At 37.1% G+C, this 27,737-nt stretch overlaps 1 protein-coding gene across 1 annotated transcript in view; it reads right to left on the bottom strand.

The window, feature by feature from the left end:
- The window catches only part of FMN2 (formin 2), a 370,023-nt gene that overhangs the window by 140,751 nt on the left and 201,535 nt on the right, over positions 1–27,737 (bottom strand).

The raw sequence follows: 27,737 nt of genomic DNA, 5'->3' as shown, positions 1-27,737 counted from the left end.
ATTTCACCTGTAAAACATCTATGTTCTGTTTTATATTCACTGATTGTTTTGAAATGCAGGTTTTCAGGAACGAGCAAAGACTAGTTCCTCAAATGAAGCTTCATTTTTTAATTTTTTAAAACAGTTCATTTTATAATTTTATTTATTTATTTTTAAGTAAGCTTTATGCCCAATGTGAGGCTTGAACTCACAACCCCGAGATCAAGAGTCACATGCTCTACTGACTGAGCCAGCCAGGTGCCCTCACATGAAGCTTCTTTAACAGGAACAGGATTTGATGACAGATCAGTAGATCTTCTGAGGGTTTATGCTGAAAATAAATTTTGCTTTTGAAATACAATGCAATAAAAGATCCAAAGAAGTAAAACGCATGCATTTAATGCAAATATCCTAAGCTACTCCAAAGTTTTAGAACCTCCTTCTAGAATTTCAACTGCATAGTAATCTTGCTTTTTTCCACCAGTTTATTGTGATCTGGCCCAAGAATTTTAGGGAAGTAAACACCACTTGTCATAGTTACTGTCCATAAGAGTCAGCCCCACAGAGCCTATCACTATACCAGTTAAAACCAAGTACCAAGATGGCTTTTAATAACGGCCATGCTCATCTTTCTGGCAAATGGGTGCCCAAGGCAATATTATAAAAGAATATAAAAATTAAGAATACTGATAAGACAAGGGTTCTTTTAAGACACAGAGGTTTGCCTCAAATATAAATAAAAAAACATTTTAAAAATTTTAAAATAGGGGCGCCTGGGTGGCTCAGTCGGTTAAGCGTCCGGCTTCGGCTCAAGTCATGATCAGAGCCTGGAGCCTGTTACAGATTCTGTATCTCCCCCTCTCTCTGACCCTCCCCTGCTCCTGCTGTCTCTCCCTGTCTCTCAAATATAAATAAGAAACATAAAAAAAAATTAAGACACAGAGGTTAGCATCAAAGTACACCATAGAAAGCGTTCCAGTCCCTATAATCTCTCTATTCTTTTTTTAAATTTAAATTGTAGTCAGTTAATATACATTGCGATATTGGTTCCAGGAGTAGAATTCAGTGATTCATCACTTACACACAGCACCCAGTGCTCATCCCAACAAGTGCCCTCCTTATGCCCATCACCCGTCTAGCCCATCACCCCCCCACCTCCCTCTGTCAACCCTCAGTTTGTTCTCTATCATTAGGAGTCTCTTGTGGTTGTTTCTCTCTCTTCTCTTTTTCCTCCCTTCCCATATGTTCATCTGTTTTGTTTCTTTAATTCCACATATGAGTGAAATCATATGATATTTGTTTCTTTCTGATTGACTTATTTTGCTTAGCAGAGCAGAAAATTAGTCTGCTGTTTTCAAACTCAATCACATTCAATACCCAAACCTCAACAAAGGGGAAAAAATCCACCTTGCTACAATCTGATGAAGTAATTATGTTGGTTGGTTGAATTTTGTTTTTTGAACCTCAGATAACCCGACATAGACTCAACCTAGTTGAGTGCTGGTATGAGCTGCTGAATGATTAGAAGCTGGCTCCATGGACTCAGTAAATTTCTCTGTCTCTTAAATAAAAACACATAAAATCTAAACAAACAACTATAAGAGAAAAAAATGATGGCTAAGGTATAGCATAATAATAATTAAGTATAGGAGAGAAGGATAAAATTCCCCAATGCCTTGAGAATAAAGTGACTTTCTGGCAAAACTATAGAGTTATCTCCCAAATTATTCAGTACACATAAATTACAAATTACATAGTCCTTTTATACTTATGTTCTATTAGACTATTTCTGCTGACTTCAGAAAGGAAAGTTGCCTGGGGTTGACAGTGCTGCTTTATGGATGATAAAGGAAATAAATGCCACTCTATCCCCTACCATCCCGGGCTCCTGGGCTCTCTAAACAACAGAAATTGATCAGAGGCCAAACAGGAGTTTCAGGCAAACAGGAGTTCAGGCCTTTATTGGGGCTTATGCTAGGGAACAAAAGAAGACGGCACAAAAGAAAAGTGTCCTCCTGCTGATTCTTGGAGAAGAGGTCAGGGAGAGCATTTTAAAGAAACTTAAGCATGTAGAGGTGGGAATTTATTAGCACCTGTGCACTTAAAGGTCAGGCATCTTCATGCATCGTATATCTAATTACTATGTTAAATCTCCACCCCTGGGCATGATTTTTAGTATTATAATGAGGGAATAAGTTAGTGAATGGTCAATGCTGGGGTCTATCTTGGCATACACTGCTTTGGTCTACTCTTGACCAGTCTCTGTGGTAAGCAACCTCCCTCCACATTCCTGCAAGATGTGCTGCTACTAAAGAGACATAAAGTTTCAGCATTTCTTTCTTATGGAGGCAGCCAAGGAACACTGGACTTTGCAGTCAAGGTTAAGGGGACCTAAGTACAGTCTTTCCTTTGTCTCATATCCACCCCCCAAAAAACTCCCTTCTTTTTCTTCCCCATGCTAAGCAGCACAGAACTTCCAAATAATGGCATATGCTACTTTCTGGTATTAAGAATAAAATATTTTTTTAAAAAATCACTGCCCATCTTATCAAAAAAGTCTTGATTACTTACTGTAAAGCTAACAACTTGTGGAGGCAGACATAGACATAAAACTTCCAAAATTCCAATGTTACTTCAGAGCTTGAATTTTATCATTGGCAACAAACACCAATTGTTATCCTTAAAGTAATCACTTAACTTTGTTCATTTTCAAGAAAATGTCTACCAAATGCCAATGTATTAATAATCACAGTTTGCCATCTGGGTTTTCAAGTAGAGATGGTGTCCAATGAAAATGGTCTATCTTAATTCAGAATAAGTACTTTTTATCAAAGGAATTGTTATACTTTGCTGCCCAGCAGAAATGCTTTGTGTATACTTTCCGTTTGGTCACACAGAGTATTAAGAACACATATACTCAAGAGTTGAGTTTTAATCAATTTTCACTGTTCATTAAGGACACCCTAAATAATGTTGGCTTTTTTCCCATCCAAGTGCATGGCAGTGAAGAAACACAATGACAAATAAGTGTAGGGCCACTGCCTTGATTCAGGTGGAGGTGTCAGAATGTTTACCTTTCACTGCTTTTGAACCATCAGTACAAACATTTACACTGTCAAAAAAACAAATAACATCATAGTGTTATGAAAGTCATTTTTATCTTGTAGACCCCCTTGGGAAAAAAACGCAGACACCCTGGGCACCCATGGAGCAGCCTTTGTGAACTGACATTTGGTAAAACTTTCCAATCAAACTGATGATTAAATTATCTTCAGCATTCACAAGACTCAAACACCTCCAGAAACAAAAATTCATTGTCTCTCTAAACTAATCATTACATCTTTAAAAAACACTGTCCAAAATCAAAACAAAACAAAAGCAAAGCTTCTTTATATTAAACAAAAATATTTCCTCCACTTTCAGATATGGTTTTTTTTTTTATGTTTTTTATTTATTTTCGAGAGACAAAGAGAGACAGTGCAAGCAGGGGAGGGTCAGAGAGAGAGGGAGACACAGAAACTGAAGACAGGCTCCAGTATCTAAGCTAGCTGTCACCACAGAGCCTGATACAGGGCTCAAATCCATGAACTGTGAGATCATGACCTGAGCTGAAATCAGATGCTTAACCAACTGAGCCACCCACACACCTCCAGACATTAGTTCTTGGTCTATCTACTCTCTGGGGCCAATTGCAAATTTCTTCCAAATATTTGGGAAAGCTAAATTTTTCCTCCTGTGTCCTCTGTGCTAAGTACTTTGGTTATTTACAATCTACATGATATAAACATGAGCCTATCATGATCACAGTTGCTATTTATGTCTCTAATGACTTACAAATGAGGTGCACACCATGGAGCATCATGTCACTCTCCCACGTTACAGTCTGATTCTCAAGTCCACCATTCCAGAGAGACTGCTGCTGTTCGTACAGCTTGAAATTAAGAACAATATTTGGAGAAGTCCTATATCCATTAGGTTACCAGTAGTCTAATATTTTTTCATGTTTATAGGTTCTCTGTTTCTCTTATTCTGTGTTTATGAAATTATTTTGGACTCAAGCATAATAATGCATTGTTTTTGTGTTTTGTATACAATCAATTATTCTAAGATTTTATAGCTTGAGATCACAATTTAGTCATACTATGGGGCAAAAAATACTTTGGGCTAAGGCAGCATGAACTTCAGAAATAAAAGGAGATAGCACCCATGTTTTTAAAAAAATGCTGGCTTTAGATAGATAGAGAGCTATTTGATTTGCCTCTAAATATACTCAGTGTCTTATCCTCCCACTCACTGTTGAAGGCACAAGCATCTATCCAATAACTTACACCATCACACCAGATCTTCTGCCTGGAATATGCATCATTCACTTTGGCTTGCTGCTCTTGGCCTGGTTAGAAATGACCTCCTCTGGAAAGCCTGCCTCAATCACCTTGATCTCTATTACAATTATTCTCTTTCCTAAATGAGAACACAGAACCTTATGTTTGCTTTATTTTATGCTATGCTTATAAAAATATATGCCTACACCTTCTATTGACTAGAGCTTTTTGATGAGAAGGGCCATCTCTATGGTCCTAGTAACTAGTATGGTTTATGGTATCTACTTAACAGTCAATAATACTTTTTAAACATTGAAAAATTATGTCAGTAATTGAACATGGCAAAAGAAGGTCTCTGAGTTATGGAGAAGAGAGACAGGAAAAAGAGGATAATGACAGAATAATATAAGAAGTATTGAGGACATAATGATATGCAGATGATTCCAGTTGTTTATCATCATGGTAAGAGTATAATGAGGGTTCCTATGAGGTCATTTGAACTCCAAAATAGATACTGTGAATGCATGAGACAGAATTAGCCATTTCAAATGCTAGTGCACAAATAGGTAAATAAAAATAATGCTATGACTGGCAAAAGTACATATGAATTCACTTATCTATACATTCACTCAACACAATTCTCTTGTGTACCTATAAGCAGAGATACTTAACTATGTAAAGGTACAAGAAGCAGGACTAAAACATAACAGGTTTTTAAGCAATGTTAATCAACCAAAGATTCTGCTATTCATTAATATACCATAATCAAGTATTTCCTGCCCATCATCTTGGCTTGATCTCACAAAACATGAAGGATCGAGCAAAAGTCTGTGATTTTCTCTCTGCAAAGGCCCCAAATTATTGTTATTAATAGCAACCACACAACTTTAAGTCAAAATAGTCATTATAAATTTGTATCAGATTAATCCACAGGTCATCTGGAACACTTTTGGCTTTGTTTGGCCTTCAAACTAAATTTAGTGTCAGGTGTTCTTTTCTGGTCCACTAGTATAAGGTAATCATCAAGGTCAGACTTTAAAAAAAAATTAATTTTAGGAATTCATGCATCCATTCACTTAAAGGCTTAGTGTTTACCAGCATTATACCAGTCACAGGGAATGAAAAGGTATATATGTTAGGCTTCAGATTCCAGCAAAATCCTATAACACAATGTACGAAGTTGCTCATAACACCATTCTTATTTGCTTAACCCTTCTGTAGAGATCTTCTTCCACTGCTTTTTAAAATGATTTATGACTCACCATATATGAAGAGGATGCTAATGATCCCATTACCTTAACAATGGTGAGTTCTTAAAATATGTTCATTCTTCATTATGGCCAAAGACATGGGCAACACAGCCAAACATTTATACATCAATTAATAACATGAAGGAATTTCCCTCTTCCAGTCCCACTCACTTCCATGATTAAATCGCTTCAGTCTCCTTCTTTGCACACCACTTTCCACACCCACCCAATTATCTGCAGATTTGTACCACAATATCCTTTTCTCAAGATTTACTGTGTTTGCCAATATTGAAATGGACCTCAGTTGCTGCTAAACTGGATGTTTTTATCAGTTACCAAAGATTCATCACACTTAAAACCCAGGAACACTCTTCACCCAACCACTGGCCAAAATGAGCCCAGATTACAAGGCTGTCATCACAGATTTCACCATCCTCCACTACCCCTGACCCAGACACCCCCTTAAACTGAAACTTGCTATTCCAACTTCTACAGAAAGGAAGAGATTGAGGAGCAAGGGATGGAGAGGGAGGGAAGAACACTGAGATCAGCTGGTGTGCATTTCCACCGTATGTATTTTCCACTGCCTGAGTCTATTAATGGTGCTAAGTAGATGTTTCTCGAACAGTGTTCCAGAGAAGAGAAACTTAGATTCCAGAGATTCATTAGGAATTGTTGTATACTATGTCCATTTTTAAGATTCACATACTAAATACTCTTAGAAGTTCTATTGTTGAAAAACTATTTCAATAGTGATCCTCATACTTAATTGATCACAAAATGTGTGCACATGTGTGTGTGAGAGACATAGATAGAAAATGACAGTAATACTCCCAAAGAGCCAGTGTTCTAAAGGACAAAAAGTGTCCTTGCCAAACTAGTAGTTCCTTTATTCAGTTTCTTCCAATATTCATTATAAAGCTAATCTTTAAATCTGTACTTTTTCCCTCAAACATCATTACCCCTGTAACTTTTATGTTTACTAGGTGATTTTGCCTCCTAATATTGTTCCCTTTGATTATATCACATCATCTTTTCCTAGACATCTTCCTGCCCCTCTGCTTAACCTTCTCAGTCTCCACTTTCAGGCCTGCATCCACTACCCAAACACTGTGTGGCAACGATCTTTAGGTCATGTTTTCCCTCATATCCAGACAGGCAATTACTTTCTCAAAACTTTAACCTGGATATCTCATAAGTGTCTCAGACAAAACAAACAAACCAAAAAAAAAAAAAAAAAGACAAAAACAAAAAACCAGTCTACAAATAAACTCATGTATCCTTCCCCGAAACACTCTGTAATCCTGACTCCAGTAAACTGGAAAACTAGTCACTGGTCAGAAAGTTGGGTGTCATGCTGGATGTCTATCTGTAATTCACTTCTACATCCTATGAGTCACCAACGTCTGTCTCCATTTCTGAAGCTATCATCCTTTTCTAGACTAACACCACCTCTCCACTCAGCGACCTTGATACTCTGCCTGGTCTCTCCATAATCATCTCTGGCTCTAATATATGTTCTACATAGCACCCAGTTTTTTTTAAAGATTCTACTTTAAACTCTTTAAAGGCTAACTGTTATTCTTAGAGTAATACCACAGACCTTACAGTGCCTACAAGGCCGCATAGTTCCCCCACACACACCTCACCTCCCTCTGCATCCTATCTCATGCCATGCTCCCACATGCTGCATACATTCTGTTCTCCATGGTTTTTCTACAGTTCCTCAAATAGACCACCAATCGTCTTTCAAACATGCTATGAATGTAAACAAATAGTGACTGTACCAAGCAAGGCTGCATCAACACTGGATCTTTCATATACTGCTGTTGAGAACAGAAACTGGAACAGCCATTCTGGAAAATAGTTTAAGTTTCTTAAAAATTAAACAGGGGTGCCTGTGTGGTTCAGTCAGTTAAGCCTCCGACTTTGGCTCAGGTCACGATCTCACAGTTCATGGAGTCAAGCCCCATGTCGGCTCTGTGCTGACAGTTTTGAGCCTGGAGCCTGCTTCAGATGCTGTGTCTCCCTTTCTATCTGCCCCTTCCCTGCTCACAGTCAGTCTCTCTCTCTCTCTCTCTCTCTCTCTCTCTCTATCTCTCAAAAATAAATAAAACATTAAAAAACATTTTGAAAAAGCAAAACAAACACTTAACATACAAACAGTAACCATACTTCTGGGCATTAATTCCCAAGAAAAGAAACAAATCTACACAAAAAAGAACTTAATGTACATTAATGTTCATAACAGTTTTATTTGTAATAGCCAAAAACTCAAAACAACCTAAATGTCCTTCAATGTGTAAAACACATATTGGTACATTCATACAATAGAATACTACTCAGCAATGGAAAGAAATGAGCTTTTGATACACTCAGCACTTGGATAGACTTGAATGGAATTATAATGAGTGAAAAAAGCTAAGTTTTGCATATCATATGATTCCATTTACATAGCATTCTCAAAATAATGAAACTATTGGAGATGGAAAGAAGATTAATGACTGCCAAGGTTAGGAAAGGGAAAAGGAAGTTGGGTGGTATAATTATAAAAGGATAGATTCAGGGATCTTTGTAGAGGTAGAATAATTGTACATCTTGGTTATAGTGATGGTTACATGGATCAATGTGTGATAAGACTGCATAGGACTATGTCTAGCTACATGCACATGCGTGCGCACACACACATCTACATATAGGAGTGCTAAGCCTGCGGTTTTCTCATTTTACTTCAATTTTAAAAGTCTGTATGTTATGGGCATTATGAATAAAATAATCTTTCTGCACAGGACTGTGAACTTCTCAACAATTGTAAGGGGAAATTCTTCTGCATTATTAAAGGACCACTTAAAAGATACTTTTGCATATAACACATTCAACAGTTATGGGTGGTCAATATGCATTTGTTGACTTACATTTTCCCTAAGCTTGAACACTAGCTTCTTAAGAGATATACTTTCTAGAGTCGACAGACACATACTTCAGGCCCACAGGTCTTTCTTCCTTATGTACAATAAACAACTGGGATATCTTTAAATACCACAGGCTGAGAGCAATTTGCAAAAACGGGTGCCATATATACACAGCAATCTAAAGCTGCATGTCTAAGAGCTGAACGGCTCCTCAGAGACCTGGAAACCTTGAACACTTAACCATATTTTGGCATATATGTGAGTAAACAAGAAATTCAGAGCCAAATACACATGAAAAGCCATCTGGAATCATTCAACTTCCTAAATAAGCTTAGTGAAGGAATATATGGTAGGAGTTTTATTAAGAGAGTTGACTATTTATTCCCTTACTAAATTTATTGCTCGGTTAAGTTTTAGTTGTTGTACTCCTGTGCAATAAGGAGGGAAGGCTGATGGCCCTCTTAAGCTAATATGTCAAAACCATCAGATGTTATTCCTGCCATGCATAATTTCAAGTCACAGCCCCACTTCAGTTAACCAAGGCTCTTAGCAGAAACTTAAAACAATCAATGTTTACTACCACTGAAAGCTTTCTACCTTATATGACCATACACGGGCCAAACCTGAAAGTCTTCTATATAAACTATAATATTCCCACTAATAAGTACATTACTGCAACATTGGCAAAATAAAGGGGTTCAAAAAAAGAGTATGAATACTTATGGCATTAGGTTGGAAAAATGTTGCTAGCCAACTGCACTATTTTTCTAATGCCTGCCTGCCACCGTGGAAGAATACTGGGAAGTGTTTAGTATGTGTGAGTCAGAGGAGACTGTCTCCTTAGAAGAGCTGAATAGTTATTAGAAAGCAAATGTGCAAAAATACTTTCTGTACCCATCCAAGCTAAAAGTTTTGTTAATGTTCTCAGAGAGAGAAACAAGAAGTAGCACACATAGGAATAGAATTTATATAAAAGATGGGTAGACAGGGTGCTTACAAACAATCTGACACCACATGCAAGGAGAGACAATTCATGTTCCGAGGGGAGACTTCCTAAGGAACCAAAAGAAGTTGTGATAAAGGAGAAGCAAACAAGTGTTTCCATTATCAAACCAAGTTTACCTTTAGAATAAAAGATAAGAAATAAAAGCAGCAGGGATCAAAGTTAGTGTTAGGCCAACATACAAGTGATTGCAAATATCTTTATTTATTTATTAAGGATTTATTCTCCATCTACTTTTCTTTAATATTTTTTAAATGTTTATTTTTGAGAGAGAGAAATGGACAGAGTCCTAGCAGGGGAGGGGCAGAGAGAGATGGAGACACAGAATTTAAAGCAGGCTCCAGACTCTGAACTGTCATCACAGAGCCTGATGCAGGGCTCAAATTCACAAGCCATGAGATCATGACCTGAGACGAAATCAGATGCTTAACCGACTGAGTCACCCAGGGGCCCCGTCTATCTACTGTTATAAGAGTCTGAGGACAGCAGATCTTTTTTCTTCTCCCCCCCTTCTCTTTGCAGGTAGTAGAAAACTTGGACATCTTGTAGTGTCAATCAGTACATATTGAAGACAGGCTTATGATTTATAACAGGTCAGCAGCTGAACCAGAATTTCTCAGGAAACTGTGAAATCTGGCATATAGACTGCAACAATCCTTCCTCTGTTTTTTTCTATTTAATCTTTGTTTGTGTTCCTAACTATACATGGACACCATATCTCCCTTCCCCCAAATACCACAGCCTTTATGACCTACCTCCCTTTTTAGGAGGAGTGACTTAAAGCGCATTTTATTTTAAATTGAGCTATTATTTCATTGAATGTTAGCACTAGAATTCTTATATGATAGTTACATTCTTATGCATGTTTTATCAGCCACACAAAAGTATACTCTCCTTGCAGAGGGGGTAATAGGTACTCAGTGTATTTCCTAGAAGCACACCATATACAAAATCATAAGTTACAAAACAAAACATGTAAGCATAAAGTGCTTTTCAAAGTATTAAACATATTACTTTTATATACATTATTTTAAATATTTAAATATTCAAGACTATACCTTAATACACAGTAACCTAGAGAGCAAATACTGAATTGTGAAGTGACATAGCAAATTTTAAGGGACTAGTTTCTGCACTGAGTCTAGTAACCTAAAACAAGTTGAGGGGGCAGATGGGGGGGAAGGTCAGGAGCAGGAAGAAGTGCTATAGAGTTCTGATTATAATATCTCTCTTTCATCCTTTATTGGCATGTAAGGGAAACAATCATCTTGATGTGAAAATAGATAAGTACTGGAGAAACATCAATCCAAGCAGTCAACAACTACTTGTTACTTGGGGTAACAGATTGTGTAACACACTGTTAGAGTTGGCTTTCTGTCACAGTGACAAGAAAGCAAGAATATTTCCTATGTAAAAGTAAACACTGTTCCTCGAACTAACTTTGTAGAATATCTGATCACAGTTACTCTTTCTTCTTTAAAATATATGCCATCACTAAAGTAATTATTAAAACCTCAGCATTTTAAAAGTAACAGTTGATCCCTGAACAACAAGAGGCTTGGGGGGCTAATTTCCCACACAGTCAAAAACTCACCTTTGATTCATTAAAGCCCAACGACTAATAGGCTCCTGTTGCCTGGAAGCCTTATCCCCAACATAAAGTCAATTGACATGTATTTAGTGTGTCACATGTATTAAACATACTGTATTATTTTAATATCTCACTTTTTCTTATATTTTTCAATATTTCTAGGCTACACAATTCATCTGCAGGTTTTTTCAAATTGTTGCAAGACTCCAAAACACTTTCCCAATGTATTTATTGAAAAAAATTCTACATACAAGTGGACCCATACATTTCAAACCCATGTTGTTATGGTCAACTGTAATCTATTTATTTAAAAAAAAAAAACTTGTCAGGGCATTCAGGTGGCTCAGTTGGTTAAGTGTCCAACTTTGACTGAGGTAGTGATCTCACAGTATGTGAGTTTGAGTCCTGAGTCAGGCTCTGTGCTGATAGCTCAGAGCCTAGAGCCTGCTGCAGATTCTTTGTCTCCCTCTCTCTTTGCCCGTTCCCAGCTCATGCTCTCTCTCTCTCTCAAAAACAAACAAATATTCAGAAAAAATCTTAAGAAAACTTGTCAAGGCTAGTGTTGTAATTTGCATTTTGCCCTTATTTACAAAAAAATAATTTTTTCATAGTACTCACTATCTGTCAAGGAAAAACAATATTAGAGGGGAAAAATAGACATAGAGCTTTCTGGATGAGAGTAAAGATAATCAGTGTATAGTTGTAGAATATATAGACCAAGTGTGGACGTATGTGTTGCTATAAGACATATAGCAAAATAGGATTTCTAACAGGGAAGAATGCTTAAGGAAGGAAGGAATAAGAATTGAAGATTCAAAAACATTCATCCAGGAAGAGATGGTAGTAGGAATATTCTGTCTGAAAGAACAGTTTTGTCCATGCTGTTCTAGTGGAGGAATCAGGAGGTTCTGAGAAATGGAGAAACCAGGTGGCTGAAGGGCGAACAGTAGGGCTCTTGTTACAAAGAGGGGGAAAGGAAAGAAGAGTGTTCTCAGAACCTCCCTGCAATCATAAGTAGCCATAAACTCAACAAGCCAGTAGTGAACATGAAAACATTGCATGTTCTCCAATAAGTCAACATTTTACGTATCACCAATCAAATTAAAATTTCATATTAAAATAAGGTGAAAATGCACATGAATAATCCCATGTCATTTCTTTCCAATGCAGCAGTGTTAATCATTTTGACTCTCATTTTCCAAGGAATTCGCTGAGATAGTTACTTCATTTAACGGAAGCATAGCTATAAAGTCAGTCAATAATGTTATAATTTGGCAGGCATTATGACATCCTAGATGAACAAAAAAGAAATGTAATTTCTGGTTTTTATTAAGTCTACAGAGTCAATCTGTAAATGATTCAAGATCTAAAGCTTTTCTTCTTTAATTCTGAAATTCACCTTAAGCACATTTTTAGTTGAAAATGAGCATACTTGTAGGGATTCCATGAACCAACTCAATACAACAATGAAATATGAGCCTATGGTTTTAAAACAGCTATGTGTAGAAAGTCAATACTCCTCTCACATTTGTTTGAAGTAACTAATGATTATATGTTGCTTAAAACATGAGTTAAATACCTGTAGGAAGTTATGAGAACACGGATAATTAATCCAATTCATTTTCATTAATGTAATCTGGTATACATTTTTGAGGATGCTGTATCATGTGACATGTGCTATCTACATTTTCCAGATTAAAGTGTGTAGCAGGTCAACTAGCACCCTAAGTAAAGGTTACTAAAACTATAAAGCATGCCTGTGAAATCCAATCCTGAGAAGTGTAAAATTAAACCTCTAATTCTTTCTACCCTACTTGCTGTTTTTCCCCCTCCTTCTAATTGGATTAGAACTGTTTAATTACAAAGGGGTGTAGGATTTTTTCTTCCTATATTTTATATGTTTTTTCTTCAACTGAACTTTTTTTTTAACAAATCTTTTTTTTAATGTTTTTTATTCATTTTTGAGAGACAAAGACAGTGCAAGCAGAGGAGGGTCAGAGAGAGAGGGAGACACAGAATTTGAAGCAGGCTCCAGGCTCTGAGTTAGCTGTCAGCCCAGAGCCCAACACGGGGCTCAAACCCACAAAACGTGAGATCATGACCTGAGCTGAAGCCAGACGCTTAACCGACTGAGCCACCCAGGCGCCCTGACTTCAACTGAACTTCTAATAAGATTCACTTCAGGGTTTGGTTTGAATATTTAACAGTATAGTATTATTTTTTGAACATAAAATAAAGGAAAAATTGAACCATTATCTAGGAAAAAAACAATGCAATTGATAGTTACACATGGACATTTTTACAGAAACATTTTTCACTTGATGTTAATCATTCAAAATACTAAGGAAAAAAACAATGACTGCACATCAATTATTCCTTCATCATCTCTCCACAGTCCATCATTCCCCACCTACCTGCAAACTCACCTGGCCACATATGGAGGATGTATTAAGAATCGGAAGTAATGGATATTTTTAACCAATTGTAAATATCATATACTGCTTATGAAGAGACCTTACTCTCTGCACTCAATGATAGTCACTAACCCTAAATAAACTATTAAGATTTTTGTTTTAAAAAACTCAGTAGGATGCACTGTATTTAGTAACTATGTGGTTTCACTAGGTTTTAATTCCTCAGTAAACAGGAATTGGACCCTCAGGATTGTGGTTTTTGAAATTAGGGTGTGTTTGGATTTGGAGACTGCCCAAAATTCATTCACATCTAGAAGAGAAAGCTGACTGCCAAACATATGCAATGAGGGGAGAAAGAAAAGATTACATTCTAAGTAAGGTTTGTATAACAAATACTTCCATCTGTTTCACAGAGATCAAATAGAACTACTTTAAAACAGTCTGATGACATTTAAGCATCTGGAAAAAAAAAAAGCATGCATTTATGGGAAAGGATTCAGGTTAGTTATGTTTTTTTCCTCAAGGGTAAGTAGTGGAATGGTAAATAAGATTATTCCTCATACTTAATAACAAAAAATAAGTTCAAACACTACTTTACTTTTTATAGATAAAATTTAAATATCCCTTCAAATATTATGAAACTATTAAGGTAAAATTAAAACTCTATCCCATAACTTTCAAACATTGTTTCAAATCTAAAATTAATAATTACAGTTATTTACACAATAAAGTCTGAAAGATTTCCAAGGAGAACTCATGCCAACTACAAGTACAAACATACCACTTTTTCCTTCAGGAGACATCTTGATATGAGCAAGACTCATGTCATATCCAGTGACAAGTTACCAAACAAGAGCAAACCTCTCCAACTGTCAATCCTCCCTATCACCCATGATAGTCATTGCCTCTCAGCCTTCAATTTACCCCTACTGAACGCACTCTCAGATAAAAGAGCATTTAAAATTTCCTTCTTTACAGTGAACACAATGTTAACCTTTACCAGTAGGAAGCACTGGAGGGACTCTGCAGGAAGAAGGAGCTCCTCTTCCAGATTCTGGCATCAGGCATTTGCCTTTTCCCCCTCCTGTGGCACAGGTAATCAGCAGTATGGGTGTGTAAGGACATCTGGGTGTCTTCTCACAAGTTGCAGGAGCACATCCAGAGTGCAAATCTTATGGCAATCTCAGCCTGATGTCCTTTTCACACCTGATGTGGACACTATGCATGATGCACATGCACCAGCCAAGACTTACCTATGACCTAAGGTTTCTTTCCTGGGCTCTCTAAACATGGACACTGTACACTCTGGGCTTCACTCTCTGTGTAGCATCCGACTCCTGCATGTCTGCTCACCAGCTGTGGCTCACATACCTCACCTAGAAGTTTATTTCCTGCTAGTTCAGAGACTGGGACCAGCAATGACCCAGCAAACCAGTGGGTTGCAGCCACACCTTCTCCAGGGAGATCTGTACCCCAGCTTTAGTGAGAGAGCTCTCTTTCAAGTTTATCCTTCCTTAGGTACTCTCTCTCAGCCCTGGGGTACCACTTAGAGTTATCTTTACATCCTTGTGCTCTCCTATCACATATTGATCATTCATTATGATAAACTTCCATATACATTACTCCAAGATTTCTATTCCTTGACTGGACCCAGACTGATAGACCATCTCATACTTACTTTCTGGCTTGAGACTACTAGACAGAACTACTACATATGTCCACTTGCATGAATGAAAAGACAACTCAAACCTAACAGGACCAAAACAGAATTCTTACTTCCCTATCGTCTACCAAGCACTTCCACATATCAATTAATGGCAATCCTATTGTTTCTATTGCTTGGGCCAAATTTCCTGAGTACACCCTTGATTCTTCTTTCTCATAGTTTGTACCCAATCAATCAGCAAATTCTACTGACTTACTCTTCAAAATATTTCCAGGATCTGACCACTCCTCACCAGCTCCACTGCTTCTACTATGGTCCAAGTCATTATCATCTCTTACCTCCCTCCTAACAGTCTCTGACATTTCATCTTGTCTCCCCATATCTATTCTTCAGTAGTCAAAGCTTTCCTTCTAAAATGTGACTCCTCTAAATAAAACTCTGTGTATTAAATTCACATTGTATTCAGAGTTAAGTCAAAATCTTACAAAGGCCTACAGGGCCCTAGAGGAGCTGGTCCCCTCAATACATCTTTATCTCTAATTGTACTTCCATCCCCTGCACCATTTCACTCAGGCCTTCCCATTGTTACTTGAATACATCAGGCTTTTTTTTTGCTCGAACATTAGGCAGATACCATCCCCAAGACCTCCTCATGATTTCTGTTCCTCATCTCCTGCAAGTCCTACTTAAAATATTATCTTTAGCATATGTGCTGCCAAAGCAAGCACTAAATTATTATCTTTAAATAAAACATTATTTTAAATTGTACTCACCATTCTGAGCAATCTCCATTCTCCTCAAATTAATTTTTTTCTCTATAGCACAAAATAGTTTAAACACTGTACATGTATCTATTCTAGAAAACTCCACATTTGAGGTCTTAAAATAATTATACTTACTTCTTTTAATGACTGTTTACATCCAATTATTATAAGTCTCCTAAAATACTAAAATGATGCTTTCATGTAATAATCCTTATAGTGTGAATTATAAGTAGAAAAATGCATAAAAGGACTACATATTCAATTATTTTTTAATAAGTAACATAGTAACAATATTAAGTTATAGTTATGTAGGAGATACTTCCTTGGCATTATATAATAGACATATTTCTGAAGCTCTAGATTTATTTCGACTAATTTATGCTAATATTTCCTAAACTATAACATATTAAATTGTTCCCTCTATATTAATAATTTGATTGAAGGAAGGATTCGATTAAAATTACCCCCCCGTAAAAATAGATTCCATTTATTTGTTTTATATTTTTTTAATGATTTTATTTATTTTTGAGAGACAGAGAGAGACTGTGTGAGCAGGGGAGGGTCAGAGAGAGAGGGAGATACAGAATCTGAAGCAGGCTCAAGGTTCTGAGCTAGCTGTCAGCACAGAGCCTGACACAGGGCTTGAACCCACGAACCTTGAGATCATGACCTGAGCCAAAGCCAGACACTTAACCGACTGAGCCACCCAGGTGCCCCTGAAGATTCTATTTAATTAGGCATATATTATGATTATGTCTAATTAAATATATATTGCAGTAATATAATTAATTATAAAATAATAAAATTAATTATATAAAATATAATACAGGTATATTAAAGTTTCATTTTTAACTTTAAGTTAATGGTTCCCTCAATTTATTTTATTATGCAACACATTTTCCATGATGACCTACAAGAACAATAGTGTTTCAGTGAATCTAGTTTAGAAAACACAATACTGGAGATCACACGTGCTTCCAAAAATGAATAAATTTCTTTTTCAACTAAAACCAAATTGTATATCCCTTAGTACAGTACAGAGAGTACTAAATTCATTTAAATGCTAAATTTTCTTCAGAAAAGAAAATAACTTAATACAATTACACATATAAATAGTACACTGTGTTGTCCAAGATATAAAATGATCCTGTATATAAAAATCAGAAAAATGTGACCACCTCAAAAAGGAGAAAAAAATCTGCAAATGTCAACAGCAATGACTCGTGTTCAAATTATCAGAAAAGGATTTTAAAAACTGCCATAAGTATGCTCCATGGTATTAAAAATGAGTAAAAAGATAAGGAATCCCAAATATAATCACAAATATAGAACTTTATGTATTAAAGAAAGAAAAAATGAATATCATAAAATAGAAAACTTCAATATTGAAAATAAAACTTTTTCACTAAATGGATTGAAGTAAAGATGACAGAGGAAAGAGTCAGTGAAAGTATCGAATATAATGAACAGAGAGAAGAAAATATTGAAAAACAGATGAACAGAGTTCCAGGGATGATTGTGAAAATTTCAAAAGATCTAATATATGTCTAATTGGAAACTCAAAAGGAGAGGATTGAGAGATTAGGATAGAAAGAATATTTGAAAATCGAATGATGGAAGTTTGAAAATTTTCCAAATGTGATGAAAATCAAATATGTAGAATCAAGATGTTCATCAAAATCAATCAAAATAAATACAAAGAAAACAATGCCTAGACCTGTCTTAATGTTACCATAAGAAACAGTGGAGGCCAAGGGAAAATGTAATGTCTCATATGCACAAAGAAAGAAATTATCAACTCAGAGTTCTATATCCAAAGAAAATGTCATTGAGAAATGAATATAAAAGAAAAACATTCTAAGACAAAAGAAAACACAGAGAACTCACCATGGAAAGACCTGCCTATGAGGGATATTAAATATACTTACTCAGACTGAAAGGAAATTATACTAGAGGGAAATCTGATCACCAAGAAAAAAGGAAGAAGGAGTAATGTTAGCAAGGCTGTGGACTCTCCCCCATATGGACATACAGATTCATCAACAACACATTTATCAATTCACTTTGTGAGAAATTAAAAAACTAGATGAGAAGCTCCTTTACCATGGGCAAGTATGGAGCAAGGCATACTGAAGTTGATAGGAAAGTTGAGACACACTCTCATCACAACGTCCACCACTGGCATAGTACCACACAATTGGGAGACAACTCCCAGCATCTATCTTCTCCCTAAGAAGCAAAGATCTTGGACTGCACTGATAGTATCCCATTTTTTTCTGGCTACTACCCAAGGGTCTGGCTTCTAGCTCGACTCTGAGAACTAATAGAGCCCAGCATTTATTGGTTCCACCAGGTATACAAGGAACAGAACTGCAGTTTGAATGAGAGTACAGGTACTTCCCACACATTCTCCTTCTGGCCCAGTGCACAGTGGGCAGCAAGCTCCAGTTCCCAGTTTCTTCCTAAGAAGTAAGGAAGTTGGACTAGACATCTACCATCACTTTTCTGACTATTACCAAAGAGACTGACTTCTAACTCACCTGTCTCTGACAGTCCTGTGGGGGGTCAGGGAACATGTAACAGTTTGAAAAACACACTAGCCACACAGTTATGTCCCATAGTTCAAAACAAAACAAGCAGGCAATAAACTCTACCTCCCAGCATGTCTTTGAGGTAAGGAGTTGGAACACACATACAGCATAACTTTTAGAGCAGCTTCTCAAAACACTGGCTTCCATCTTGCCTATTTCAGAGGACTAATGAGTTCTGGCATATTCTAGTTACCTGGAGGCCTCTACATAAATAGTAGTTTGGGACAGTATAGTCTTGGCTTCAGGAGTAGAATGCAGTGATGAGTCTCTCACATGATATGTTGGGAGCTGCCGAGTTTTGGCCGCCTCAGGCAAGGATAAATCGCTCTCCAGGGAGCGACCAAAAAAACAAGATTTACATCTGGAGGCTAGGAGAGTGCATTTCCTGGTCCAGGATTCAGAGACAGTCAGACTGGGTCAGACGAGAAAAGCCAAAATGAACAAAAGATCAACCGCATTCGGGCTAATGCAGCGTTAATCTTCCCCTGCCCAGTATTGCAGAAGAAAGTCTGGGCGCTCCTTTTGATGCTGCGTTCGGAGTTTCAGTTTCGGTTTCCCGTTTTTCTAATAATCATTTGACTCTGTTACCTGGCAGCCAACCTGGGCCAGTTTCCCGCCCCTAACCCTATAAAGGTTTGATTATCCTTTTCAATAAAGGGGGCTTGATTAGAAACACTTGTCTTGCCTCACTCTCTGTGCTCCCCTTCCCGCCCTACTCTCTCTCCCTCCCTCAGGAACGGACCGGCAAGGATTTATGCCCCACCAGCCGGGGCGGGACCAGACAATGATACCCAGTGTTCATCCCAACAAGTGCCCTGAAAGTGTTTTTTTTTTTTAATTAAAACAATTTTGGGGGGCGTCTGGGTAGCTCAGTCGGTTGTGTGTTCGGTTTCAGCTCAAGTTATGATCTCACAGTCCATGGGTTTGAGCCCTGCATCAGGCTCTGTGCTGACAGCTCAGAGCCTGAAGCCTGCTTCAGATTCTGTGTCTCCTTCTCTCTCCTCCTCCCCCTCTTGTGCTCTGTCTCCCGCTGTCTCTCAAAAATTAAAAAAACCCAGCAGTTTGGACTAGTATGAATATTTAAGAGGCATTCAGAATCCTTGGACAGGTGATTGGTAAGGGTCTTCTGTACAAGGCCAGGCTGTTTTGTCTAATGCACAACCCTAATAAGGAAAGTCAAGGAAAATGAAGAAATAGGGAAATGATTTCCAAATAAAAGAATAAATGTCCAGAAAATAACGCTAATGAAACGGATATATATGATTTACCTGATAGAAATTCAAAATGACTGTCTTAAAGATGCTCACTCACCAAAGTCAGGAGTGCAATATGAACAAAGTGAAAATTCTAACAGAGACAGCTACTACTAAAAAGGACCAAACACAAATCATAGAGCTAGAGAATACAATAACTCAACTGAAAATGTCAGAAAAAGGAATAATATCACACTAGGTCAAGCAGAAGAAAGTCTCAGTAAACTCAAATACAGGTCATTGGAATTAATCCAATAGGAGAAAGACACAAAAAGAAAATAAAATGAAAAAGAGTAAAGATAACTTACGTGACTTATGAGACAATGTAAGCAGACTGGTATACATGTTATGGGAATGCCAGTAGTTAGACAAGAAAGAAAAAAGAGGCAGGAAGCTTATTTAAAGAAATAATAACTGAAAACTTCCAAACCTTAGAAAAGATAGAGATATTCATTTTCATGAGGCTCAAAGGATCCCCCACAAGATGAATACAAATAAGTTTACCCTAAGACATTATAATCAAAGTCTCAAAAGTCAAAGACATGGGCGCCTGGGTGGCTCAGTCGGTTAAGCGGCCTACTTCAGCTCAGGTCATGATCACACAGTTTGTCAGTTCAAGCCCTGCATCAGGCTCTGTGCTGACAGCTCAGAGACTGGAGCCTGCTTTGTATTCTGTGTCTCCCTCTTTCTCTGACCCTTATTTTTTTTTTTAAGAAAGACATCATGAGCAGGGGAGGATCAGAGAGAGGAGACACAGAACCTGAAGCAGGCTCCAGGCTCTGAGCTGTCAGCACAAAGCCTGATGCGAGGCTCAAACCCACAAATAGTGAGATCATGACCTGAGCCGAAGTCGGACGCTTAACCAACTGAGCCACCCAGACACCCCCCAAAATTGTTTTAATTAAAAAAAAAAACTTTCAGGGCACTTGTTGGGATGAGCACTGGGTGTCATGTGAGAGACGCATCACTGCATTCAACTCCTGAAGCCAAGACTACACTGTATGGTAATGAACTTGAAATAAATAAATAAATAAGAGTTTTATTTTTGTTCTTTAAAAAGAAACACTTTGATTTCATTTCCCTCTTGGGTGACTCCTACTTTCATTCCAAATGCCCCTTCCTCAGAGGTGCTTTCCCTCCTGATGGTATGCTTTCAGAGCCCATCTGCAGTTGCACTATTTTTCCTTCTCTCTCTTTCTGGGTATGCGGTGTGCATGAACATGAACAAGAGGGACACATCATTCATTAAAACTGGAGGAGTCAGAGCACAGAAGCCATTCCTACTGAGCATTGGTCATAGCACAGTGCCTGACATGTAGTTAGCATTCTGTAAATATTTTTAATCAAGTAAATAATGAAGGAAAGGGAATATGTTATTTATTTCTTTATCTTCCTTTCTTTTAAATTTGAGGGATAAACTGAACATGCTTTGACAAAGGAGAGCTGGGGAAAGAAGCAAGCACAGAATGAGAACAGCTACTGATTGGAACATAATACAAAGATAGTCATAGATTTTTTTGATAAAGTGATAGTAACAAATGAAGAAAGGCACATATGAATCAGATGGCTTAATATCCATATACATGTGAGTTAAAAAATGGGAGTAAGCAGGGGAAAGGAGCTAGAATCACAGACAGCCTGAATAGTTTACTGTACTATGTCAGAGAGTTCATTCACTCATCATTCATTCCACACTGTTAAAGACCATAGAGAAGATGTACAATTTCTACTATATTACACGGGTTGCCGTGCTGTCCCCATCTGATAGAGTGTACATAAAAATAGGTAGAATCCTAGGCCCCCTGGTTCATTGGTTTCATGTAGTTGGAATTACAACTTCTTCTGGATATGCCCTTATGGGATTTAGGATAGGAGAGGAGGGACACGATATTAAAGGCATAGTCATATCATGTCATGGTCATTAAAATTGTGGCATATTTTAACCTAGCTATGATACAACTGAAAAGTGTGAGGAGAGTCTGTAGGAAGCAGGAAAGACTCCCACCAGGGGACACTTGGGATGTTCATTACGCTGTGTTCATTATGCTGCCTTGTTTTTATCAGTCGCCTGTAAACATACAGGGTACTAGCAACTAAAAACATGAAAAAAATGTTCTGCACTGTGTACTAAAAATAAACAATAGGGGCTCCTGGGTGGCTCAGTCAGTTTAGTGTCAGACTTTTGGTTTTTGGTTCAGGTCATGATCTTGTGGTTTTGTGAGTTCAAGGCCCCTGTCAGGCTCCTCATGGGCAACATGGAGCTTACTTGGGAATCTCTCTCTCACCCTCCTCTCTCTCTGCCTTCCCCCCACTCACGCTGTCTCTGTCTCTCTCCAACAAATAAATAAACTTTTAAAAAACTCTAAAAATAAACTGTAGCGGGTTCTATGGTCTTGGGTTCGCCTTGGTTTCAGTGAAGTATATATTATTTAGTATACATAACTGGAAAGAGAAAGCTCAAGCTTCTTGTCAGTCCACTGGAAACTCAAAAGGTTCAGAAGAAAAGGCAAGAGTTTCTCAGCAGCTCCAAGGGGCTCTTGAGGCAATGATCTCCAAAATTACATCAACAAACAAATGTGCTCAGTTTGCCCCACAACAGAATGTCACTATTTTAATTCAAATTATTATTTGAAAAATTATACATAACCTAATGAAATATTTCTGGTGCAGTAATGGTTAGCCTTACTTATGCAGTAATTCTGAATCTCTGAAGAAATATTTCTAAAATTATCATATTTTTAAGAAAGCCACATTAATTTTTACACTGATCTTTCAAAAAAAGTACATTTGATATGCAATGGCATAAACATTTTTCACATTTCTCAATTATAAAACCATACTAAGAATAAAAACAGGCCATTCTTTAATTAATTAGTAACTTATTAATATTATATATAAACCATTAAGCTTAAGATTGAATATAAAAATCTTAATACTAAGTAATTTATACTTCAGTTGAAAGATAAGACATATACACATATAATGATAATATAAACCAAAAAAAGAGGCAAGTGCCCAAGGAAAGAAGACAAAAAGCAAGATGTTCTAAATATAAAGGAAATTATTGGAATAACTGACAAAACTTGACTGGGATCTGAGGATTAGATGGTAGCAATATATCAGCATTAATTTCCTAATGTTGATGGTCACCTAATGGTTCCAGATATACTTATTTGCAGGTAACATGCACCAAAGTTCAGGAATAATAGGGCCTAAATACTGGCAACTTATTTGTAAATGATGCAAAAAAAAATAAAAAATAAAGCTTGCCATAACACATTGGCAATTTTATTGCATCTTTGAGATTCTTTTAAAAGCTAAAACAAAATTTAAACTGAGTAAAGTAGTATAATTCTTAAAATTATAACTTTTAAACGGTATTCTGTATTTATTCGTGTTCCCTGTACAGATACAGGTATTCATCCAGCTTCACATGGCAAAATCTTGAGACCCTTGATTAAAAGGTCCAGTTTTACTTTAATTTACAAGGCATACAATCTTTGTTACCCTCATTATTACCAGCCTGAGGTAATCTTCTGCAATTTGACATAGTTCTATACCCACACTTCTTTTATTAAAAACAAACTTTTAAGCATAATAATATTGAGTGGTCTAAAAAACTCTCCTACATTCATTTGATAGTGTCAAAAAGTTGATGTTATTATTATGAATTATTAGGAACCCCATTTAGAAATGAGAGCCTGGAAACCAAAGAACAAGGGCATATATCTGTGGAATTGTGTTGCTGGAACCTGAACAGAATTCCTTTGAGTTTTTTATCCCATGTTCTTTTCCACCACACAGTGCTGTCTCTGGTCCTCCTGAAGGCTCTGTTCAGTGATCACCATGAGTCAGGAAATTCTGTGCTTACAGCACCTTTTTCTTAGGAGAGGTGAGCAGGTCTTAACTGAGCTCTGAGTTGTGAGAACCTTGCTGTGTCTCAACTTCCTAAAAAGGGTTTGATAACAATAATATTTCTTCTTCATAAGTCACAGGTGAGGCATTTAGAGGATTAAATGAATTAATGGATGTAAAGGACTTTGAACAACAGTTGGTGCATAACAGAAATTAAACTATTACTATTCTAAAAATTAAGGGAATTTTAGAAACCAAAACAACTGAAAAGAAGAGATTTGAAAAAATATATTTGCATGAATAGGGAATATGTATTATTTCTTAAATTAGAAGGAGTTCTATGCTTTGTTATAAGCATATTCATTCACTAAATGTAGAGAACTTTACTACTGCTATGTATTACTCAAAAAAGTAGATTTTTGCCTCAGCATTAATCCCTAGACAACTGAAAACCCTTATATATAAATAGATCTCCAGTAGTTTCTACTTAATGAACCAGAATTCTTAAAATAGAAACATTTTAAATCTTCATTTATCTGGGGACAAGATGGCAGAGAAATAGGGAATTTGGTACTTCCTGTGCACATCTCTCAAACAAAGAAGGGCTGAAACCAGCGGATGCTGAACCACAAGAGTTTGGGAGGAAAAGAGACAGAGTCCACTAAGAAGACAGCTTCATAGGGCTACCTCAAGAAACAAGCCAAAGTACAAATAGTGGAGAGTCCCAAATATCAATATGAGCAGGGAAATAAAATAACCAAAGGCACAACAAGAGGGACCAAGGGACACCATTAAAAGAACACTTCCTGGGGCGCCTGGGTGGCTCATTCGGTTAAGCTTCCGACTTCGGCTCAGGTCATGATCTCACAGTTCGTGGGTTCGAGCCCCGCGTCAGGCACTGTGCTGACAGCTAGCTCAGAGCCTGGAGCCTGTCTTCAGATTCTGTGTCTCCCTCTCGCTCTGACCCTCCCCTGCTCATGATGTCTCTCTCTCTTTCTCAAAAATAAATAAAAACATTAAAAAAAAATTAAAAAAAAAAAAAGAATACTTCCTGAATGGACAGTCAGTGAGCCTCCTTTAATATAGCAGAACTCATAGGAGCAGAGTGCATAACAAGCTTTTAAAACATACAAGAGATGGGGCGCCTGGGTGGCTCAGTCGGTTAAGCCTCCGGCTTCAGCTCAGGTGATGATCTCATGGTTTGTGAGTTTGAGCCCCATGTTGGTCTCTGTGCAGACAGCTCAGAGCCTAGAGCCTGCTTCAGAGTCTATGTCTCCCTTTCTCTCTCTGCCCCTAACCTGCTCATGCTCTGTCTCTCAAAAATAAATAAACATTAAAAATTTTTTAAAAACCATACAAGAGATAGAAAGCTGGCCAAAATGACAAAACAGAGGAACTTTCCTCTAAAGAAATTCCAGGAAGAAGTCAGAGCCACAGAACTGCTCAAAACAGATATAAGTATCATAACTGACCAAGAATTTAGAACAATAGTCATAAAATTAATCGCTGGGTTTGAAAAAGGCATGGAAGACACCAGGGAAATGATTGCTACAAAGATTATGGACCTTAAAAATAGTTGTGATGAATTTAAAAATGCTATAAATGAGGTGCATAATAAAATGGAGGTGGCCACTGCACGGATTGAAGAGGCAGACAGAATATGTGAATTAGAAGACACAATTATAGAAAAAGAGGAAGCCGAGAAAAAGAAAGATAAATTGATCCAGGAGCATGAAAGGTGAATTCGAGAATTGAATGATGCAATCAAATGGAACAAATATCCTTATCATAGGAATTCCAGAAGAAGAGAAAGAGAAAGGGGCTTAAGGGGTACTAGCTGAGAACTCCCCAATCTGGGGAAAGAAACAGACATTGAAATCCAAAAGGCACAGAGAACTCCCCTCAGAGGTAACTTAAATCGATCTGCACAATGTATCACAGTGAAACTGGCAAAATATAAGGATAAGAAAGAATTCTGAAGGCAGCTAGGGATAAAAGGGCCCTAACATACAAAGGACGGCTTATCAGAGTAGTTGCAGACCTATCTACTGAAACTTGGCAGGCCAGAAATGAATGGCAGGAAATCTTCAATGTGATGAACCAAAAAAAATATGCAGCCAAGAATCCTTTATCCAGCAAGCCTGTCATTCAGGATAGAAGGAGAGAGAAAGGTTTTCTGAAATAAACAAAAATTGAAAGAATTCATCACTACTAAAGCAGCCATACAAGAAATCCTAAGAGGGACTCCTTGTGCAAGGAACACAAGGTACCAGAGACACCACTACAAGCATGACTCCTGCAGAGAACACAAGGACTCAAAACCCATATTTTTCAACAATAACACTGAATGTAAATGGACTAAATGCTGCAATCAAAAGACATAGGGTATCAGAATGAATACAAAAACAAGATCCATCTATTTGCTAACTGCAAGAGACTCATTTTAGATCTGAGGACACTTTCAGATTGAAAGTGAGGAAAAGGAGAACTTTCTATCATGCTACTGGAAGTCAAAAGGAAGCTGGAGTAGCCATATTTATATCAAACAAACTGAACTTTAAAGTTAAGGCAGTAACAAGAGATGAAGAAGGACATTATATAATAATTACAAGGTCACTCCATCAGGAAGAGCAAACAATTATAAATGTCTACTCACTGAATTCAGGAGCACCCAAATACATAAAACAATCAAGGGATACAGGACGGCTGATGCATAGGGGCACATGTACCCTAATTTTTATAGCATTTTCAAAAATAGCCAAATTATTGAAACAGCCTAAATGTCCATTAACTGATAGATGGATCAAGAAGATGTGGTTTATATATACAATGGAATACTAGATGGCAATGAGAAAGAATGAAATCTGGCCATTTGTAGCAACATGGATGGAACTCAAGGGTGTTATGTTAAGTGAAATAAGTCAGGCAGAGAAGGACAGATACCATATGTTTTCACTCATAAGTGGAACAGGAGAAACTTAACAGAAAACCATGAGGAAAGGGGAAGGGAAAAAATTAGTTGTGGAGAGGGAGGGAGGCAAACCATGAGAGACTTTAGAATACTGAGAACAAACTGAGGGCTGATGGGGGGTGGGAGAGAGGGGAAGTGGGGTGATGGGCATGGAGGAGGGCACTTGGGATGAGCACTGGGTGTTATATGGAAACCAACTTGACAATAAACTATAACAAAAAGCACAGAAAAAAATCATAAATCTCCATTTACCCTTTACAAAGTGTCAACCATACTTTTTATATCTCACAGATTACAATAAATTATGATTGGGCTACTGGACCCTACTGGAAAGAACTGCTAATTATTTTGCACATGAAATCCTCTTAGGTTACTAAAGAAATGAATGTTCAATTCAGATCCTTATTTCCAGTGGACATCAATCAGTCTGAATATACAAACTGGATCTGAAAACCACATGATAGCCCAAAAGAGGTTTTTCCATTCATCAATTCATATAAACATTTATTTAACAATTACTAAATACTTCCTATGTGGCCAATATTCCCTAACTCTAGATACTAGGGATATTGCCATGGATAACTTTAGTGAAAGTTAACCTAGAATTAGCATGAGTTCCATTATTAGCATGAGTATCTAGTATTCATAATGGATTCTTTAAGTTCTTCTACCATAGATGGCTAGCAAAGAAATCCAGCCTTTTACTACTTGAACTGGTGTTACTGTGAACCATCCTCACCATGTTTTTTCCTAACACAGTGGAAGCCTGAACCACTGTTTGATAACAATAACAAAGACAAAACCACAAAGTTAACCAGTTCCAGCTAGTACTCCTTCTACTTTCATAAAGTATGATAATGAGAAATTAGACACAAATTCTGGGTGGCTATCTAATTTGTTCAGAGTCAGAAATTTCTATTTCATAAAAATTAATTTGCTCTGAAAGGCTAAAAACTCCCAAATAAAATACTGTAAATCACTGCAAATTAAACTTTATTCATAAATACAGCTGTTTCCAATTTCTGTATTTTTTCTGCATATAATTCTGCACATGGATATATCAGATTAAGACATTCATATGTCTTCATATAATATACACAACACATGTATAATACACACATATATATTATGTATATATGCAAGGATTTATATATACATATATGCAT

This window comes from Suricata suricatta, chromosome 3, assembly GCF_006229205.1.
Source record: "Suricata suricatta isolate VVHF042 chromosome 3, meerkat_22Aug2017_6uvM2_HiC, whole genome shotgun sequence".
Taxonomy (NCBI): domain Eukaryota; kingdom Metazoa; phylum Chordata; class Mammalia; order Carnivora; family Herpestidae; genus Suricata; species Suricata suricatta.
Note: the sequence above shows the minus strand (reverse complement) of the source record. Positions and strands in the feature narration are given on the sequence as shown.